The sequence below is a fragment of the Lithobates pipiens genome, unplaced genomic scaffold (assembly GCF_037356315.1).
Source record: "Lithobates pipiens isolate NorthernLeopardFrog02 unplaced genomic scaffold, aLitPip1_a1.2 Scaffold_8, whole genome shotgun sequence".
In the NCBI taxonomy this organism is placed as follows: Eukaryota; Metazoa; Chordata; class Amphibia; order Anura; family Ranidae; genus Lithobates; species Lithobates pipiens.
The window spans coordinates 608,543,669-608,560,180 of record NW_027507903.1 but is presented as its reverse complement, the minus strand read 5'-3'; positions in this window follow the sequence as shown (position 1 = coordinate 608,560,180).

The following is a 16,512-nucleotide window of genomic DNA, read 5'->3' as shown; positions in this document are numbered from 1 at the left end:
GTCCCCGATATCACAGCGTCTAAACCTTTCCGTCCCTGGTATGTCAAGTTTACTGCTGCAGTGGGCAACGGTAAGAGGGCCCGTCGGGTTTACAAAGTGACCAATCCTATAAAGCCCCTTATCTAGCCACCATTTAATGTGTCTTTAATGTCCTGTCCTGGCGGGAAAAGAGGATTTCTGAAATTGTGGGATAGAGGGCGCCAATGGGAGATCAAGTGTGAATTGTTTTTAAGAGAGTCCCAAAGTGTTAAGGAATGAGAGAGTGTGGGTGCTAGGATGGCCGTTCTTGTCTTGGTTGAGCACCAAAGTATATAATCTATTCTAGAGTGTAGTGGGGGATAGCCTCTTTCCACATGCAGCCAGTCAGGGTGAGCGATTTTAGAATATATATAGTGGAAAGTTGAGATAGTTGTGCTGCTTGATAGTACCAGAGTATGTTTGGCACTCCCACCCCACCCTGATCTCTACTGCGAAAGAGAGTTCCCTTGGCAATTCTATGCCCTTTGGTATCCCATATAAACTTTACAATTTTCTAATGGAAATACCGGAGATGGTCCTTAGGGATGGGGATAGGTAAGGATCTGAAGAGATACAGGATGCAGTGTAGTAGGATAATTTTTACCAAGTTCACCCTGCCTAGCCAGGAAAGGCCCAGTTTGTCCCATATTGAGAGATCTTCCTCCAATTTGCGAAATAATGCAGGGAAATTGGCTGAGTAGAGTTTGTCTATAGTCGCAGTCAAGTTAATCCCAAAATAAGGGAGCGCTGTCTCGGTCCACCCGAACTTAAAGTTGTTTTTAAGCTGAGAGACCAGCTGAGCTGGTAGATTAACATTGAGAGCTAAAGATTTTGAATAATTGACCGTGAGTCCCGAGACTTTGCCAAAATCATCCAGCACCCTGCATATAATAGGAAGAGAGGTGATTGGTGAGGATATAAAGAGCAAGATGTCATCGGCGAACAAATCGCATTTGTGAGATTGTGGTCTGCATTGTACCCCTTGTATGTCAGGGTTGTCTCTGATGGAGAGGGCCAGGGTCTCAATAATCATGGCAAAGATTAACAGGGATAAAGGGCACCCCTGTCTCGTACCGCGGAGGATTGGGAAGGAATTCAAGGGATGTCCCTGCATCTTAATTTTCACTTCCGGATTAGAGTGCTCCTATTATGTTCATAAAGAACTCACCAAATCCCCATTTTTTCAGGGTAGGGACCAGAAAAGATCAGGAGACGGAATCAAACGCCTTCATGAGATCCAGCGAAAGCAGGAAACCCTTTTGTTGGGGGCCCCCGTCCCATTCTGATCCCAAGAGCGAAACAACGTCTATGAAACAAAAAAACACCCAAAAAGGAATGAGTGTATAACCTCTATGGGAATTTAAATTGGGTTGCTGCCATTATATTAATAGAAAGATTTTTAATATTTGAAATTATTATTTATTCAACAAAAGAGAAAAAAGCCACTAAAGACAAGTAGCATTACACATAAAAAATTGGATGTATACTAGAAGTACATAACATATATACATAGAACAATGAATGACCAGGTCTATTGCAAGAGATGATCTTTACAAAAAAATAACCCAACGTTTCGAGTTATATATAAACAGTTGACCTCTTCTTCAGGGGTAATTCATGGTCAAATCAAGTAGATCTGTAGTAAGAAAAAAATAAAATAAAAATACATTACAAGTTCTCATGTCAGTCACGTACATAGATACCCATAAGCAAAATACAAATTTAATAGCTAATCATGTGTACATTTCAATATAATACACTGACGCAATCATATTTCACATAGCAACAAATGCATATAAATATATACACATTACTAACCATATGTGTAGATGGTGAACTTCATATAACATCCAACAAGAAGGTTGATCTACCCCAGCTCCATCGAGGTCAGAGGGCCCAAGGGATGAGGAGAAATCCAAATATGTAACCAGGACAGGGAGGTTATTGGGGAGAAAACGTACACCCCCCAACCCCATGGATGTCGTGTTCCTGTCAATCAATCTGGAATCCCAGCCACCATATGGCGTCACAGAGGGCACCACCACACGGGCCCGCCACGCTCCAATTGGGTGTCCAAACTGGCTAGGTGAAAACACACATACAAACATGTATCATATAAGTACCTCCCCAGGCATCCCGGTCAACATTGGGGTAATATCAAGAAAATCTGTGATTACATACAAACTGAGCTGAAAAGACCTATCCTCACTGCTGATGCAAGATATATTAGATCACAGGTGTGAATCCTCTCATAGGAACCAGGCTTGAGAAATCCCTCTACAGGGGCAGGGCTCAATTATCACCACACTGAAAAAGTGTCCTGTACCCAAAATCTGGGGGCATAAAATATAGACAGGCAAATTTATGACTCCATCCTAGTGTCACACATGCCTCTAACAGCCACAGCATATTGTATATATGTCCATGTAGCTATAATCTCTGTCTGTCCCAAAACCTGTGATCAGCTGCAGGCAGGAGAGAGCACTTGTGATCAGCCTTTTAAATACAGTCGTCACATGGTGCTCTTGATTAGGCCAATTCAGCCCAGCTGTATCTCCTAGATTGGAGAGCCACTGGAGCTAGGTGTATCCCGCTAAGTTAGGTGCCCCCCGGTTGGGCGGCGCGTGACGCCCCCCCCGAAATTGTGCATGTCACCCCAACGGCAATCTCCACCGAGATGCCAGGGAGGCGCACCCATGCCACGGCGCCCCGCACGCGGCGGAACCCCACGGCACATTCGCAAGGCCAGCCCACATCATCCACCCGTGACGCAGATCCGACATGGTCGCTCGCATACCGCGAGCAGACCGCCGGGACAAAGGAAGGTCGGGCCCGCCCATAGGGCGGACACTGGCCTCCCCTGCGCCGAGTGACCCCATCGGTGAAAGGGAAGGACCCAGAAATGAAAGAAATGAAACACAGACCACAAGGATTTTTCTCCAAAAACCCGTTCGGTATCCCCCACCTCCAAGGGGGAGGAAAAGCCCTGACCACACCGCGAAACAACGTCTATTGCCCTCCTGATCTGGTCCGGCCCCTGTCGCCTGGGAATAAAGCCAACTTGATCCTATTGAATGTAAAGGCCAATAAAGTTGGAAATCCTGTCTGCTATAATTTTTGTTAGAATTTTAAAATCATTCTTGATCAAGGATATGGGCCTATAATTGGAGGTGCAACGGGGGTCCTTACCTGGCTTAGGGATCACTGTAATGAATTCCGAGTTTGATGCCTTATCAAGGGGTGCATACCGGAGGTGAGTAAAAAAACGAGCTAAGTATGGGGAGAGTATTAGGGAGAAATGCTTATAATATGGAACAGAGAAACCATCTGGGCCAGGGGCTGAGTTATTTGTAAGGTTTTTAATGACCTGTGCTACTTCTTTCATTGAGATCGGAGCCTCTAACTCGTCCCTTTGCTGTTCTTCACTGATCTCAAAAAGGACTCTATGGTGTCGGAAGAGGGTTCCTTCCCTACCTTGCAATACAGAATGAAATAAAAGTCATGAAAGGCTTCCATAATTTTTTGGGGATTCTGTGTGAGGGATCCATCACTTAATTTTATTTTAGGGAGAGCATGGGTTCTAATTTTAGGGGTCAACCATCTCTAATAGACAATCCAATTGATCTTTTTGGTGACAAAACCATCCCCCCTCCCATCTGAGGTTCTTTTTCAGCTATTGCGGTGAGTGCTAGGTTCAGGGCTGTGTGGGCTAATTCCAACCTCTTTGCGGAGCCTGATGAAGGTTTGGATTTATGCAGTTTGGTTAGAGAGGAAAACTCCCTCTCTAACCTATCAATGTCCAATTTGGTAGCTTTGCGTATTCTAGACGAAATTTGGATTAGGCTACCCCTAATTGCAGCCTTATGAGCTGCCCACAGAGTGGATGGGGAGGCGTTGTCAATGTCATTCAGAAGGAAGTATTCCTGAATGTGTTTTTCCATTTCGTGAACGTGGAGTGTGGTTGCTGAGGATGGAGGCGTTTAGTCTCCAGTGAAATCCTGGATGTTGAATTTGTCCACCGTTTAATGTCAGTAGGAGAAGGGATTGGTCTGATGACTGATCGCTGCACCAGCGGGACATGTTGTTGTAGAAGAAAAAAATGGTCTATTCTAGAAAAAGATTGATGCGGGTTGGAGTAGTGCGTATAGTCCCATGCCCTCGGATTCATTTCCCTCCAGATATCCACCAAACCATGATGGAATATCTGTCTGGCTACATTAAGACTCTGCCTGGTAGGACGGACCTGGTTTTTGCCTGGGGGACATGTTTTATTGATTCCTGCATCAAAGACTAGGTTGGAGTCTCCTCCATAAATGACTAGGCCTTTGGTAAGTGGTGCAAGGGTGTGAAAAAGAGATTTAAAGAACTTTGCCTGCCCCTTGTTTTTGCACGTAATATGAAATGAGGGAGTAAAGTTGTTCATCTATGACAACCTTTACCAGCAAAAATCTGCCCTCCGGGTCTTTGAATTCAGATACCAGGGAGAACTGAGTTTTGCAAGAAAAGAACAGGCCTGCACCTTTAGTCTTATTGTCAGAGTTTGTTAAATAAAATCTGGGGAATTTGGCATGAATGAATGAAGGGGTATATGATTTTGGGAAATGTGTTTCCTGCAGGAACAGTATATCTATTTTTTGGGCATGATCATTTTCCTTCGTTTCACAGGGGAATTAAGTCCCTGAACATTGTGGGTGGCAATGCGTATGTCTGGTCTATGTATGGTGGGGTCAGCCATGGAGCAGTATAGGGGAGAAAGCGGGCGATCCCCGACCACCTACCTTGGTGGCAGAGGCTGATCTTATTGTGAATGCTGCAAGAGTGTTCACCTTGTCATCCGTCAGATCCCTGCGAAGGAGAGAGACCACATCCGTCACTGAAAGAAAAAATTTGAGAGATGAGGGATAGAGGAAAGGAAGAGAAAACAGTTTGAAGAACAAGTAGAAGTGAGCTCCGAGATAGAGGTGAGAGCAAGTCCACCACTCCCGGATAAACAATCATGATATCCCCCAAATAGTGAGGGAGTTCCCGATCAGGAGGAGTGAAACCACTACGGTTAACAGCTCCAAGTATGGGAGTAGGCGCATTGGACCCGCTCCGTCTTCCGCGCCCCTAACTAACAGCTCATAACAAATGGAACAAAAAATAAACATGAACAGTCAGGATATAAGTCCCTTATAGACTAAAATAGGAATGACCTGGACTAGGGGTATAGTAAGAAATGGGCAGGAAAAGAGGGCAGTACAGAAATGATAATGTGGGACCATGAACTGTAAGTCCGGTGTAGAGCTAGTCTAGGAGATCTGGATAAGAAATGTAAACTACAGGCAGGGAGAGAGGGGTGGGGAAGGGGGAGGGGGAGGCCTAACGGGCCCGACATGGCTCCAGCTTCGAGTTGGGGGAAGGGGCTAGAACAGTTCCTTCTGGATGCTCCTCAACAGCGCTAGTGGACCTAGAAAGGGAATAATTATTAATTAATTGGGTAAGAGCTCCTCTGGCGTAGGCATGGACCATGTAGTAGATTAGAATTGTCGAGTCCAGAGGATCAGTTCTGTAGGTTGTGCAGAAAGTCCATGGAGTCCAGATGGTTGTCCAATCAAAGTCCAAATAGAGAGGAGAGAAAAAAAATAAAAATAAAAATGTTTTTTTTTTCAAAGTAAAGGGGGTCCTCATCGGTTCTGTGTAAGTTCAGGTACACAAAAGCATGGCGTAGGGACTCAGAGAGGGGGTGTCACAGAAGCGGCCAGAGGAGTAGAAGTCCCTTAAAATCAGACAATATGGGGATAGATTTCAGTTGGACATAAATGCAAGGGGTCAAGGAGGGTCCTGACCCAAAAGAAATAGGAATTTTGTAGTGAAAGGGGGAGGATCCCCTCAAAATAAGGGGGGGTGTCTTTAGCTTCCTTGTTTCTGGGTGCCATCCAGAGGGAGGTTAGAGGACTAGATGGGGGTGAACGTTTGGTCATGCCGGATGAAGAGGTCTGCATTGGAGAAGGTGGATCCTTTGGAAGAAGGCCCAGCTTTTGCATCACTTGTTCTCCTTCCTGGAATGTGGAGAATTGAAAAGGCTTGCCATTAAGATCAAATTTCAGACTGAAAGGGAAAAGTCACCAATACTTAATATTCTTTTCTGTCAAACCAACAGAATGGGCTTGAGCGCCCGTCTTTTCTGGATAGTGAAGGGCGAGATGTCCGTGTAAATCTGTATCTGGTGTTCCAACAGCTGGATCTGTGGGGTTGTGCGAGCTCTCCTCATGACCTCCTCCATGACACTATAGTACTGTGGTTTAATCACAATGTCCTGTGGTAGGCCATCCTGGCGGCGGGGGTCCCAGGGCTTTATGACCTCAGTTAAGCTCTAGTTTGTGGGCTCAGATGTCTGGGATGAGGTTTTTGATGAGAGAATGTACAGCATCTGGGACATCCGTCACAGACTCTGGCAGACCCCAATCCTAAAATTAAGCATCCTGGACCTGTTTTTCAGGTCATCAATTTTTTTTCATGGCCCCCTCTAGTTGGTTATGCATGAAATTAGGCATTCCTGAAAGCGATCAGTGTTTTGATTGACTCGGTTGATCGTGGCGTCAACTTTGTTTTCAATGCTTTCAATGCTGGAAATCTAGGAGTTGGAAATCCGCTTTAATATCAGAGGTGATTCTGAATGCAGTCTGAGCTAAGCCCCTATCCAGCATTTCTGCAAATTTTGAGAACATGAGTGTAATGTCCTGGGTCTGAGAGGTGTGCTGGCCTGTCTCCTGATATGAGACATTAGGCCTGGGAGTGTGGGCTCCTGAGGGGGGCATGAGCATATGCATGTCTGGTTTAGGAGGGATACTGTTGTGGCTAGTGACAGTGGACCTCCACTTTTTGTGGGTGAAGGGGCCCCTCCACATACCTCCTCATGAAGTGTGTCATGCCATGGAGATGAGCCTGGGGTCCCTGTGAGGGCCTTGTGAGGTGGCCGGTCCCTCGCCATCTTGGATTTTTCAGTTGCTCCCGGGAGTGCTTCAAACAGTGCCCTTAAGCCTCTCCTCGCCGCTCCTACTTGTACCTAATCTTTCCCCAATGCTTGCAGACCACTCCGGTCCCGGTCTGGCAGCATGGGGGATAATATACCCACTGCAGGGTGCGCTGAATGGATAGAGTTGTACGGAGCTCCGTGGTCAGGCGTCCATCACAGAGCGCCACGCATGAGCACCGTTGGACCCCACTAATCTTAACAACCTACGTCCCATCTCCTTACTCTCCTTCTCCTCCAAACTTCTTGAAAGACTGGTCTGCAACTGACTGAGTGACCATCTGTCCATGATCCCCCTTCAGCCCGGATTTCGCCCTCAACACTCCACAGAAACTGCTCTCCTTTAACTCTCAAATGACCTACTAAAGGCTAAAACCAGCGGACACTATTCTGTACTACTTCTCCTGGATCTCTCTGCTGCCTTTGACACAGTGGACCACCCCCTCCTTCTCAATAAACTGCACTCCTTTGGTCTCAGTGACTGTACTCTGGGAGTGGGTGGGATAGGTAGGGCGAGAACCAGCGAAGAGTTGCTGCTGCCAGGCTCATCCACCTCACAAACCACTCAGCGTCTGCTATACCCCTCTGCCAATCCCTCCATTGGCTGCCACACCGAATTAAATTCAAGATACTAACTATAAGTTACAAAGCCCTCCACAGCCTGGCCCCCAGCTACATCACTAACCTAGTCTCAAAATACCAACCTAATCCTTCTCTTCGCTCCTCCCAAGACCTCCTGCTCTCAAAAACCCTTGTCACCTCATCCCATGCTCGCCTTCAGGACTTCTCCAGAGCCTCTCCCATCCTCTGGAATGCTCTACCCCAATCTGTCTGATTTTCTCCTACTTTATCCACTTTCAGACAATCCCTGAAAACTCATATCTTCAGAGAAGCCTATCTAGCCCCCATCTAACAACTGTACATTTATCTTCTCAATCAGCACATCGCCCACAGTTATTACCTCTTGTATCTCTTGACCTTCCCTCTTAGTTTGTAAGCTCTAAGGAGCAGGGCCCTCTGATTCCTACTGTATTAAAGTGTATTGTATTTGTACTGTCTAACCTCAAGTTGTAAAGCGCTATGTAAACTGCTGGTGCTATATAAATCCTGCATAATAATAATAATAATAATAGTCCTGTACCTATTGATCGCACTGCTGCTTAGTGAACACACAAGGTTGCTCATTTGGCACAAGCACCATTCAGAGAAAACTTTGCATTTCTCATTGAATGCAAAGTGTTCTGTGATTAGACGAGCTGGGCTGGTCAAATGTATGTATGCAAATAGGTCTGCCCCTGAACTGCAGCTTTGATGCATGAACATGTAGTTTTATGTCTTTAACATGCAAGGTTCTGTTGTTACCTTTTATCCCACAAGACTTGTATTCAAAACTGGTTAGCCAACTGCTGTTGATTCAATTAGCTACACACCCATCCAGGTCCTCTCTGTTTCTTTTTTAGCTAGTCTCATTGCCCCAGGCATGGCCAGAGTAAGGCCGCGTACACACGGGCGGACTGTCTGTCCAACTTAGTCCGCTGAAACACATTTCAGCGGACAGTCCGCTCGTGTGTGGGCTTGAGCGGACTTTTTCAGCGGACAGTCTGGCGGACTAAGTCTTTTGGAATGTTGGAAAGACTGTCGCTGGACTCGCTTTTGGGCGGACAATCCGCGGACAGTCCGCCCGTGTGTGTGCCAGTCCGCCCAACTTTTGAAATGAGCGGGCTTTTCCCACCCTGAGAAAAGTCTGCTCATTTCGAGCGGGTATCCAGGTAGGCGGGGCCCGCGACGGAGACGTCGCTGGCCCCGCCGCTTGGTATGGACTTAAAGGGGAACCCCAACGCCAAAAAAAATCGGCGTGGGGGTCCCCCCAAAGTCCACAACATACCCTTGTCCGAGCACGCTACCCGGCCGGCCAGGAAAGGGGGGCGAGCGAGCGCCCCCCCTCCTGAGCCGTACCAGGCCGCGTGCCCTCAACATGGGGGGTGCCTTGGGGAAGGGGGGGCCGCGCGGCCCCCCCACCCCAAAGCACCTTGTCCCCATGTTGATGAGGACAAGGGCCTCTTCCCGACAACCCTGGCCGTTGGTTGTCGGGGTCTGCGGGCGGGGGGCTTATCGGAATCCGGGAGCCCCCGGATACCGGCACCCCACCCTATGTGAATGAGTATGGGGTACAATGTACCCCTACCCATTCACCTGTAAAATAAAAGTACCCAAAAAAAACACAACACACGAGATAAAATATTTTTTTCTGTCGCCGCCGTCGGCGCCGCCGCCGCCGCCGCCGCCGCCGCCTTCCGTTCTTCTTCTTCCTCTTCTTCTCCAGGAGATGTTGCCTCGACGATCTCTCCGGCCACAATGCCAGGGCCGCACTGCGCGGCCACTTATATAGGGACAATGGGGCGGTGTCACATGGCTTTATGTCACATGGGTTGGTCACATGGGTTGATGTCACATGGGGACTATGACATCGTAAGGGGGCGGGGTCACCATGTGACCAACCCATGTGACATAAAGCCCTGTGACACCGCCCCATTGTCCCTATATAAGTGGCCGCGCAGCGCGGCCCTGGCATTGTGGCCGGAGAGATCGTCGAGGCAACCCCCCGGAGCTGTGCAATAAAATATTTTATCTCGTGTGTTGTGTTTTTTTTGGGTACTTTTATTTTACAGGTGAATGGGTAGGGGTACATTGTACCCCATACTCATTCACATAGGGTGGGGGGCCGGTATCCAGGGGCCCCCTTATTAAAGGGGGCTCCCGGATTCCGATAAGCCCCCTGCCCGTAGACCCCGACAACCAACGGCCAGGGTTGTCGGGAAGAGGCCCTTGTCCTCATCAACATGGGGACAAGGAGCTTTGGGGTGGGGGGGCCGCGCGGCCCCCCTTCCCCAAGGCACCCCCCATGTTGAGGGCACGCGGCCTGGTACGGCTCAGGAGGGGGGGCGCTCGCTCGCCCCCCTTTCCTGGCCGGCCGGGTAGCGTGCTCGGACAAGGGTCTGTTGTGGACTTTGGGGGGACCCCCACGCCGATTTTTTTTCGCCGTTGGGGTTCCCCTTTAAGTTCATTCCAGGCGGCGGGGTCAGCGACGTCTCCGTCGCGGGCCCCGCCTACCTGGAGACGCGCTTGAAATGAGCGGACTTTCCCCCTGCGTGTGTGGGCGAGTCCGTTCATTTCAAAAGTAGGGCGGACTTAGTACGGCGAACTTAGTCTGCCGTATTAGTCCGCTCAAAAAGTGCCGTGTGTGGGCAAGTCCGTTCATTCAAAAGTTGAACGGACTGTCTGTCGGATTGTCTGATGAACTTAGTTGGCCAGACAATCCACCCGTGTGTACGCGGCCTAACAGCTATTGTTCCTAGTGCCAGGACCCTCAGTGTCTTTGTATATCCAAGAAGATTCCTAGTACTTCCTAGTGACCCCCAGTCTTTCCTAGTGTCCCTGGGTTTATACTACTACATATCTTTGGTGAAAATAAGTACAAACTGATGTATATTATTTGGTCTGTGTGAAAGTTATAGTCCACAAGCTATGGTGCCAATATCTGAAAATTGATCGCACCTGAAGTACTGATGGCCTATCTAATTTCTTGAGACCCTAACATGCCAGAAAAGTACAAATGACCCCTTTTTGGAAAGAAGACATTCATAGGTATTTAGTAAGAGGCATGGTGAGTTTTTTGAAGTTGTCATTTTATCCCACAATTCTTTGCAACATCAAGATTTATTTTCCTTTTTTTTTTCCACAAAATTGTCATATTATCAGGTTATTTCTCACACACAGCATATGCGTACCCCAAATTACACCCCAAAACACATTCTGCTATTACTCCAGAGTATGGCGATACCACATGTGTGAGACTTTTACATACAGGGCCACATACAGAGGCCCAACATGCAGGGAGCGCCATCAGGCGTTCTGGAGCACCCAGGCCAATTCTGACATTTCTCTCCTACATGTAAAATCATAATTTATTTGCTCGAAAATTACATAGAACCCCAAAAAAAATTATATATGTTTTTTAGCAAAGACCCTAGAGAATACAATGGCGGTCATTGCAACTTTTTAACTTGCATAGTATTTGCGCAGCAATTTTTCGAATGTGTTTTTTTTGAAAAAAAAAAACAGTTTTGTGCTTTAAAAAAAAAAAAAGTAAAGTTAGCCCAATTTTGTCACCCTTCAAAATTGCACACACTCGTGGAAAGGCGCCAAACTTCGCTACTTAGAAATACCCATAGGCGACGCTAATTTTTTTTTACTGGTTACTAGGGATGAGCTTCGTGTTCAAGTCAAACATACGTTCGACTCGAACATCGGCTGTTCGCCCATTAGACAAATTCCGAACGTTATGGGCCGTTCGCACCCAATTCGTGTGGCGCTCACGGCCCACAATGCACTGCGTCATCGCAGTGCATTGCTGGCTCATGATTGGCCAAGCATGCACTGTGACCCGGCATGCTTGGCCAATCACAGCGCCAGCAGCGAGGAGAGCCATGATTGGCCACAGGCAGGATGCCTGTGGCCAATCATAGCTCAGGCTGTGTAGTACACGCCCCACACTATATAAGGCCGCCAGCGCGGCGGCCTTGTGTAGTGTGTTGGCGTCTGAAGCAGTTAGTGGGTGTTCTGTGTACCTTCAACACAGTATACACCGATCGTTATCGGCCGATTTTCGATCTTGCTGTTGTGTAGTGGTTGTTGTCTGCGTGCCCTGACCGCAGTATACACCGCTATATTCACCTCACCTATATAGCTAGTGATCTATCTTTTATAATAGAGCTTGCAGTCAGTAGTGTTAGGAGCTTGTGCGTGCTGTCTGCGTGCTCTGTACCCAGTACACACCGCTATATCCACCTACATAGCTCTTCTCTATTTGAGCCCACTTGCCATCTGCAGGAGTTATTGGAAGTTGTGTGTGCCTCCAGCACAGCACAGTATACATCTGTATATACCCCTTTATCTCTGGTGTTCTATAATAAAGGCATCTGCAGGAGTTAGTGGGTGTTTTGTGCCTCCAGCACAATATACAGTGGTGTGAAAAAGTGTTTGCCCCCTTCCTCATTTCCTGTTCCTTTGCATGTTTGTCACACTTAAGTGTTTCGGAACATCAAACCAATTTAAACAATAGTCAAGGACAACACAAGTAAACACAAAATGCAATTTGTAAATGAAGGTGTTTATTATTAAAGGTGAAAAAAAATCCAAACCATCATGGCCCTGTGTGAAAAAGTGATTGCCCCCCTTGTTAAAACATACTATAACTGTGGTTGTCCACACCTGAGTTCAATTTCTCTAGCCACACCCAGGCCTGATTATTGCCACACCTGTTCACAATCAAGGCATCACTTAAATAGGAGCTGCTTGACACAGTAAGGTCCACCAGAAGATCCTTTAAAGCTACACATCATGCCGAGACCCAAAGAAATTCAGGAACAATTGAGAAAGAAAGTAATTGAGATCTATCAGTCTGGAAAGGGTTATAAAGCCATTTCCAAAGCTTTGGGAATCCAGCGAACCACAGTGAGAGCCATTATCCACAAATGGCGAAGACATGGAACAGTGGTGAACTTTCCCAGGAGTGGCTGGCCGCCCAAAATTACCCCAAGAGCGCAGCGACGACTCATCCAAGAGGTCACAAAAGACCCCACAACAACGTCCAAGGAATTGCAGGCCTCACTTGCCTCAGTTAAGGTCAGCGTTCATGCCTCCACCATCAGGAAAAGACTGGGCAAAAATGGCCTGCATGACAGAGTTTCAAGGAGAAAACCACTGCTGAGCAAAAAGAACATCAAAGCTCGTCTCAATTTCTCCACAACACATCTTGATGATCCCCAAGACTTTTGGGACAACATTCTGTGGACCGATGAGACAAAAGTGGAACTCTTTGGAAGGTGTGTGTCCAAGTATATCTGGCGTAGAAGGAACACTGCATTTCATAAAAAGAACATTATACCAACAGTAAAATATGGTGGTGGTAGTGTGATGGTCTAGGGCTGTTTTGCTGCTTCAGGACCTGGAAGACTTGCCGTGATAAAAGGAACTATGAATTCTGCTGTCTACCAAGAGATCCTGAAGGAGAATGTCCGACCATCTGTTCGTGTACTCAAGCTGAAACGAATTTGGGTTCTGCAGCAGGACAATGATCCTAAACACACCAGCAAGTCCACCACCGAATGGCTGAAGAAAAACAAAATGAAGACTTTGGAGTGGCCTAGCCAAAGTCCTGACCTGAATCCTATTGAGATGTTGTGGTATGACCTTAAAAAGGCCGTTCATGCTCGAAAATCCTCTAATGTAACTGAATTAGGACAGTTCTGCAAAGATGAGTGGGCCAAAATTCCTCCAGGACGCTGTAAAAGCCTCATTGCACGTTATCGCAAACGCTTGGTTGCAGTTGTTGCTGCTAAGGGTGGCCCAACCAGTTATTAGGTTTAGGGGGCAATCACTTTTTCACACAGGGCCATGATGGTTTGGATTTTTTTTCACCTTTAATAATAAACACCTTCATTTACAAATTGCATTTTGTGTTTACTTGTGTTGTCCTTGACTATTGTTTAAATTGGTTTGATGTTCCGAAACACTTAAGTGTGACAAACATGCAAAGGAACAGGAAATGAGGAAGGGGCAAACACTTTTTTACACCACTGTACACCTGTATCTACCCTTTATTGCGGTTCTCTAATAGAGCCATCTGCAGGGCTTAGTGGGTGTTGTGTGACTCCATTACAGTATACCCCTTTATCTCTGGTGTTCTATACTAAAGACATCTGCAGGAGTTAGTGGGTGTTGTGTGCCTCCAGCACAATATACACTACCCAGCTGCTGTTTTACCCAACTCCCTTCAGGCCATTACCATGTCTGGAAGGCCAGCAAGGAGAGGCAGACAGGCGCGAGCCGATAAAAGAGGGCAAGCAGGCTCTGTGTCTAGAGACAACAGTGCTGGTCGTGGACGCGGTGCATTGTCATCAGCGCGTGGCCATGGGACACGCTTGTCCTTCTTTTCGGCAGCTGGACATGTTGAACCGCAACATGCCAACGACTTGGTAGAGTGGATGACCAAGCCCTCTTCATCCTCCTCATCCTCTCTCACCCAGTCTCAGGGTACTAGCAAAGCAGCTGCCAACGCATCGTCTTCCCTCCTCTCAATGTCATCATCAGTGACTCCTTCCCTAGACCCACCACGTCCTCCTGAGGAGTCTCCAGAACTCTTTGAGCACAGTGTTGGGTACATGCTCCAGGAGGATGCCCAGTGTTTTGTAGGCTCTGATGATGACACTCAGCTAGAGGAAGGCAGTAGCGTGAATGCAGAGAGAGGGGATGCTCAAGAAGGACAGCAATCTGGCAGTCATGTTCCACAAGCTGCAGCATATTGCCAGGTTTGCTACAGCGATGAAGAGGGAGGGGATGATGAGGGCACTGACTCCACGTGTGCCTGGTAGGAGAGAGGAGGAGGAGGCACATGTCCAACGAGGCAGGATGCAAACCGGGGGCCAGCTTAGGGGCAGCACACCGACTGAATCACACCGCAGAGCTCCGCCTGTGCAGGGCGCTTCCTCTGCGCGTTATTCTAAAAGTTCTTTGGCGTGGGCCTTTTTTGAGACAAGTGCATCAGATCGCACCGCTGCTATTTGCAACATATGTCTCAAGCGTATCTCGTGTGGCCAAAACATCAGCCGCTTGGGCACCACATGCTTGACCAGACATATGTTGACCTGCCATGCAGCTCGTTGGCAAGCTTACCTCAAAGACCCACACCAAAGAACAAAGTGGACCTCTCCTTGCTCCTCATCAGCTGGCATCTCCAACCCCACTAGACCTTCAGTCCTCTCTGAAACCTGCTCTGAGAGGAATGAAGGTGTAGAATTAGGTGTGTCACAGCCAAGTGCTTCCGGGCACTCTGCTAGCAGTACACCCACGTCCAATTATAGCAGGCAAATGTCCCTGCCCCAACTGCTGGACCGGCGAAAGAAGTTCACTCCCAGCCATCCACATGCCCAGCGGTTGAATGGTAGCTTGGCTAAATTGCTAGCACTTCAACTGCTGCCTTTTCAGTTGGTAGACTCCGCCCCCTTCTGTGAGTTTGTACAATGTGCGGTTCCTCAGTGGCAGGTCCCCAAACGCCACTTTTTCTCACGGAAGGCGATTACGGCTCTCTACCGGCATGTGGAAGGCAATGTCCTTGCCTCGCTGGACAGGGCGGTCAGCGGTAAGGTGCATATTACCGCTGACTCATGGTCCAGCAGGCATGGACAGGGACGTTACCTGTCTTTCACAGCCCATTGGGTCACTCTTCTGGCAGCTGGGAAGGATGCAGGACAAGGTGCAGTAGTGTTGGAGGTTGTTCCGCCACCAGGCCTCCAAAATGCTACTATTGGTTGTGACACACCTCTCTCCTCCACCCCCTCCTCTTCTTCTTCCTCCATGGCCACTTCCAGTGCTCTGTCCTCAGAACCAGCGGTGCTCCGTAGGCGTTCCAGGGGCTACGCAAGTACGCAGGCAAAACGATGCCATGCCGTGCTTGCGCTGGTTTGTTTGGGGGACAGGAGACACACTGGGGCGGATGTTTTGTCAGCTCTGCAGGGGCATGCCGAGAGGTTGTTGATGCCACGCCAGCTTAAGCCAGGAATGGTGGTTTGCGACAATGACACCAACCTCCTCTCCGCCCTCTGACAGGGACAACTGACCCATGTGCCCTGTGTAGCTCATGTCCTTAACCTGGTGGTGCAGCGGTTCTTGGGCAGGTACCCCGGCTTACAGGATGTCCTGAAGCAGGCCAGGAAAGTCTGTGTGCATTTCCGCCGATCATTTAATGCCTGTGCTCAGCTGGCTGAGCTCCAAAAGGAGATGAACCTGCCCAAGAACCGCCTTATATGTGACATGCCCACCAGGTGGAACTCAACGTTGGCCATGCTGCAGCGGCTGCACACGCAGCAGAGGGCCATCAATGAGTACCTGTGCGACTACGGCACCAGGACAGGGTCAGGGGAGCTCGGTTTTTTCTCACCACGCCAGTGGGGCATGATCAGGGATGCATGCACTGTCCTGTCACCGTTTGAGGAGGCCACAAGGATGGTAAGCAGTGACAGTGCATGCATCAGTGACACTGTACCTCTTGTCCACCTCTTGGAGCATACGCTGCATGGAATAATGGACAGGGCACTTGAGGCAGAACAGAGGCAGGAAGAGGAGGACTTCCTTGCCTCTCAAGGCCCCCTTTATCCAGACAGTGTTCCTGCTGTGCCACCCATCACACAGGAAGAGGATGAGGAGGAGGAAGAGGAGGAGGAGGATGATTGTGTCAGCATGGAGGTGGAGGCTGGCACTCAGCATCAGCATCAGCAGCAGCAGTCTTGTAGGGATGATTTACAGTCCCAAGAAACACGTGGACTTGTACGTGGCTGGGAGGAGGTAGCTGCAGATCATGTTGCCCTTAGTGACCCAGAGGACTCCGGACCGAATGCCTCAGCTAACATACGCTGCATGGC